Source organism: Zonotrichia albicollis, chromosome 14 (assembly GCF_047830755.1).
Source record: "Zonotrichia albicollis isolate bZonAlb1 chromosome 14, bZonAlb1.hap1, whole genome shotgun sequence".
Lineage (NCBI taxonomy): Eukaryota > Metazoa > Chordata > Aves > Passeriformes > Passerellidae > Zonotrichia > Zonotrichia albicollis.
Genome location: NC_133832.1, coordinates 12,278,738 through 12,284,164, shown reverse-complemented (window position 1 = coordinate 12,284,164; position 5,427 = coordinate 12,278,738). Strand labels below are relative to the sequence as shown.

At 41.9% G+C, this 5,427-nt stretch overlaps 1 long non-coding RNA gene across 1 annotated transcript; it reads right to left on the bottom strand.

The window, feature by feature from the left end:
* Nucleotides 1–407: 407 nt before the first annotated feature.
* LOC141730873 (uncharacterized) lies at nt 408–5,221 on the bottom strand. Its single transcript, XR_012582728.1, has 3 exons — nt 5,030–5,221; nt 3,534–3,645; nt 408–2,277 (listed from the first exon to the last, which is right to left on the bottom strand). It is a non-coding gene; the product is annotated as an uncharacterized LOC141730873 (long non-coding RNA).
* Nucleotides 5,222–5,427: the final 206 nt, after the last annotated feature.

Sequence of the window (5,427 nt, the reverse complement as noted above, 5' to 3'; positions counted from 1 at the left end):
CCCCTCCTTTGCCTGACTGCCATGGCTACCTCAAGTATCCTTCATGTTTAGTGTTCTTTCACTGGCTGTACTCAATGATGTTTAAGGTCTTTCCCAGCCTAAACAGCTCTGTGATTCTGTGTTTCTGTCAGTTACCTTGCCTTGGTTCAATGCAAGACAGCCGTTTCCAGGATAAAGTCCATCCAGCCAAGCCAGCTGCAAGTGCTGCCAGTGTCAGAGAGTAAATCATTCCTCTCAACTTCACTCCTAAGCTTGTACTTGCAACACTTAAGGACCTGGTTAGGTGAGCAATCCTTGATGAGCAGGCAAGAATCTGTCCCTGTAAATACAGATTTAATCTTGTATTTAACCGCTTTTCTGAACCAAGATTCTGATGCATTTATTAAAAAAAAAAAAAAAAGGTGGGTTTTTATTTGTAATTTCCTGACAGAACCAGTAAAAGTGTTTTCCCAGTAGGAAGAAACCATAGAAAGCTCTTTTGCCTCCTAGGAAAAGAGTCAACAGTCTTTCAGTGACACAGAAATCAGCCTAACAGAAGCATTTATGTCAGGTAATCCTACAAGGAGCTTTTCAGCTGTATTATCCAGAGAAAAACATTTGTACAGTATTTGCCTGCCAGGAAAAAAGTCTCTATTGCATTTTCCCAAAAGAAAATTTTATAACCTTTTGCTGACAAGGAAGTAATAATTATCCACATAGGAGCATACCATTAGAGTTCCCTCAGCAATGACTGATTGGTTTACTTATAAATATTTGCCATGGAAGGAAAAAAACTGATGAACAAAAGGCTGGTAGGTTTCTTTTGCTAGCAGAGCCACAGTGGAAAGGGAAAAAAAAATCCCCAAACCACAAGTTTCAGTGCTACTAAAGCACCTGAAAAACAAATATACAGCAAAGCAAAGAGCCACAGGAGCACAGAGGTGCTGCCAGGGACTGGGCACAAGGATGTGCCCAGCTGCAGCTCTGGGGTGAGCACCTCACCTCACCCAGGCTGGCATTGCCTCGAGTTTAACAATTCACGTTTAACACAATGCTGCGTCTGCTCTGTCAGCCAGGGCTCTTGGGGGAGTGTGAGAAGGCTGAAGGAGAGAGGAAACAAGAAAGACTTGCAAAGTTATTTTCTAGTCACTGCCATGGCATCCTTCCCACTGATCTCCCTTTCAAGTGATACTAAAGAGCTGACATGGTGCCCAGAAATTGTATACAAAACACAGTTTTACATACTCATTACTCTGAGAACAAGAGAATGCCACAGCTAATCACAAGGCTACCACAAGGCTGTTGTGAGATGAAAACATTGATTTTCTTTAGATGCTGAGGCGTTTTTGTGTTTCTTGTCTAGTTATTGTCATATGAGTCCTATTATGTGAATCCAGACCTCTAGTCCTGTAGCTCTTTTATGAAAAGACAGTGTTGCAGTTTTATAGGTTCCTCTAGGATGAATAGCACTCATTTTTTCATTTTCCCAATGGATGTCCATTTATCTCAGCTTTTGTCAGTTCTGTTAGATGTGCTTTATAATCAGGGGTTGGCTGGATGGGCGAACAATTTACATTACTCTGCTGTCTTTATGGGCTTCACACAAAATTTTGGAAACCAGCAATTTCCAAGACCCTGGGTAGAGAAGCAACAAGAGGAACTCCTCTCCATGTACACAAATAGTGTCCTCTTGCCTTTGCACTGTTCTGTGCTTTCATTGTCAGCACCCAGCAGGATAACCAATTTTGTTGGTGCAGTGACAGTGATTGATATCCCTCTGGTAATGGCACTGGGGAATGAACCACATCACATAACTCCACTGCTGCTGCCCCAACAGGCAACAAAGCAAACCCAGGGTATGTCAGAGTCATTCCCATGATTTATCCAAGGCCACGGATAACCCATTGGCATTTGTGCTGATCTTGGTGCCTAGCTCCTTTTCAGAAACTCACTTCAGAAAAACTAATTCCCAGAGTACTGGATAGCATGGAGATACAACAACATCCTCACCACAATCAAGAATCCAGCTGGAAAAAGCAAGAGATGGTTTCAGTCTGTGTTTCAAGAGCCATTCAGATATTGGTCACAAAATAGTCAACGATGCAAAAGCCTTGGGCCAGGGCACACCGCTGCCGTGTCCCAGGGTACCAAGCTTTGGGACAATAATCTCTTCCTCTTGGACTCAGTGAGCGCTGAATTCCTCTGCACAGAACTGCAGCTGGGGGCTGTGCCAGCCCCTCCTGAGGGCTGGAGACCACAGGAGCTTTTGCTGATGACACAGGAGGTGTCTGTTGGTTGCTGCAAAGGGAGAAAGGGAGATGGAAGCTGAGTCCCTTCTCACATCCCTGCCCATGGGCCAGGTGTAAGCTGACATTTCCCAGCCTGTGAGTGCAAAGTGCAAATGCGGGTGCCCACATACTACTACAATTAATTCACTGAAGCAAAACAAACTCCAAGGACAGGATAAAGGAGATCTGTGTCCAGTTCTTGGAGATACAGGCAAGGACAGCTGAGAGCTGAGACATTAACCCTGTGGGGAAGGCCAGGCTCTGGAGGTCCTTGCTGTTGTACTGTCCTGAGCCCTGATCCTGGCACCTTTACTGAGCACTGCCCTATTCACAACAGCAGCACCTAATGGGAGCACTGCCTAAATAAGGATGGTAGAATCAGCCCTGAAATTTCCATGAGAATATGATCACAATATTTGGCAGAATAATGTCTCATGGCTCCACTAGATTATTTATATCTTTGATTTCTGCTAACAGTCTTGTCAAATAGGGAGAGATTTATTATTTTAATTATCTCAAACTTGTAGAGATTTAAACATCTGTTATAGGTGTTCAATAAGTATTAGAACAGCAATCAATTTTTTTCTTAAACAGGGGAGTGATTCATGGTGTTCTGTGAATAGATAAACTCTCCACAGTCAGTAACAGCCAGATACACTGTAAAAAAGCAGAAGGCTTTTTTAATTAGCTTCTAGTTAACTCTATTTAAGTTGTCTAGGTGGAACATAATATTTAGGAACGCTAAAAGTCATTTAATTACAGGATTTGGTGTGTTCTTCTCAGATCTTTCATGGCCAAAGCAGCAGTGCTTTCTGTTCTGTTTCCCAGGAGGACAGAGTTTATGGATTATCTGTACAAATTTCATTGAACATCCTCTGTCCCACAGGGTTTTCCTGCTTATGTAACAGATTCATCATTTAGCAGTGATAGCCCATCGGAAGAATTCAGCCCAGAGCTTTTCTTGATGTGATTTACATCCCCCTTGGGCATGACTGAACATCAATAAAGATCAGAAAGGAGGAGACTGCCAGGCCTGACTTGGCACAAAGGGCTCAGTTAAAACAGCACATCTTAGAGAGCACAGACAGATCTTGGAGTCTGAGCCTTTGTGTCCAGCATCTGTTCTGAGGTGAAAGTTCAGCTCTATAATAACATATTCCTGTGCAAAGCCATGGAACTTTCTCTGAGTGACTGTGCCACAGGCCCCAGGAGGATGAGAGCATGGCCAATCTCTGCCTCTGCTCCTCCCCACCAAGGTAACCTTACCTCCATCATCTCCTGCAGCATCTCAGGCCAGCCCAGGTGTTTGCATCTCCACAGTGTCTTTAATGCATCCCCCATTCCCAATTCCCATCCTTGGACCTCCTCTGTTGAGGATCTAGTCCAAAATAAAAGAAAAAAAGGAAATTAAAGGCAGAGCTAAGACAAAGATTGCTATTACTTTCTTAATGTCTTTCTTAGGGCAGTCCTAAATTAATTTTCATGTGAGATTTAAGGTAAGAAGGAGTAGCATTGGAAGATAAGGATGTGTCCTATGAATAGGAGACAGCAGGAAAATGGAGCTGTTTATGGCAGAAATGGATGAATGGAGCATTGAAACTCATCAAGTTAATGGGACAAAGACAGATGTCTAAACAGAGAAGGCTTTAAACAGGATATCTGAAAGATGCAGTGAGCAAAAATAACTACCATAAATCTGATTGCTGCTCCCCAACAGAACGCAGAAAACTTTTAGCACAAATTATCCCCCAAAGCAATGATAGGAATATCATTTTCTCCTCTATAACAGATTTTATCAATTGCCAACTTTTAAACTTGCAATCAACTTGCAATCAACAGACAAAGCCAATATTTTTAGGAATTAGAATACAGGTGCAAAAACAAAGGCCAGCTACAAATCTTAATAAATTCACCATCAGTTCCAAGAAAGCCTTTGACTATGTAATGAATAGATAAAAATTAATACACTGAGTTTGTCAGTCAGTAGAAATTTAATTCTGATGTAAACCTGCTCATTGCTCAGAGTTACTGATACAGAGCAGGTGCTGGTTTCACACTCCCTATTAGCGACATTCCGTGGGCTCCAGGGACTTTGGATGAAACTAGACCTACTGCAGCACTTTAGAAAGAATGAGGAAAAAGCTCCTGAGATTCACTCCACAGCTTTCACCAGGGCTCAGTGTGTTTCTAGTTTTTCCTAATGACATATGATGATTTGCAGGAGCACAGTGCCTTCATTTCTTTAAAACTCAGACTGACTTTACAGTATTAGAAGCTTTGAAAAATATTACAAGACTGAGCAAATATGACAGAGCTTATTTAAGAAAAAAAAAGAATAAAAAACCAATAAAATTAAAGAACTGCATACTATTATGTTTGGGGTGGGGGTTTTGGGTTGTTGTTTGGTTTTTTGTTCAACTGAATCTAATTCTAATTCAGAATCATAAAATCTAGTGGGGAAAAATAATTTTAAATTACCAAAGGCAAGACACAAACTTTATATATAGCTGTATTGGTTATAGCAATTTTCATAGTAATTATGTTATGCACATTATCTAACAACTTGTCTAGAGTAAATTCTCTACTTCATTTTAGTACAAACCTAGGACCATATGTTTAAGATGTTATAAGAAGAAAACAATCCTTGGGGAGTCACTTGCCATGTGCTCTAAATTTTAAAACAATACTTCTAAGAGAGCAGATGTTATTTTCTGAGCAACATTATTAATTGAGAATAGGAAACAAAACATGAAATTTTTTACTGGTCTCATCTCTTAGGCAGAGGCAGGCACTCTTTGTGACAACATTGTGCTTTCCCAAACTCCTTCCACTGCAACAGGGATGGCACCAACTGCTTTGCTGTGACCCTATGGAATATCACAAAGATTGACTCATCCCCAAATCAAAGTGACTCAAGGGTGGCACTTCTTCAGCATCAGATGCCATTACTGAACTTCAGGAATCTTATATGAGGCAGCAAATCCCCACTGTGTCAGGTGAGGGGACAGCATCTGCAGGGGGAAGTCAGCAGTCTGAGCAGATGAAGCAGCCAAGGACTGAGGAGAACGCACAGCACAAGGGTGAGCAATGTCCTCAGGGCTGCAGGAGAGAGGCTGGGTACAGAACCAGGTGTCCTGGCTTGTCCTGGCTCCCAGCACCA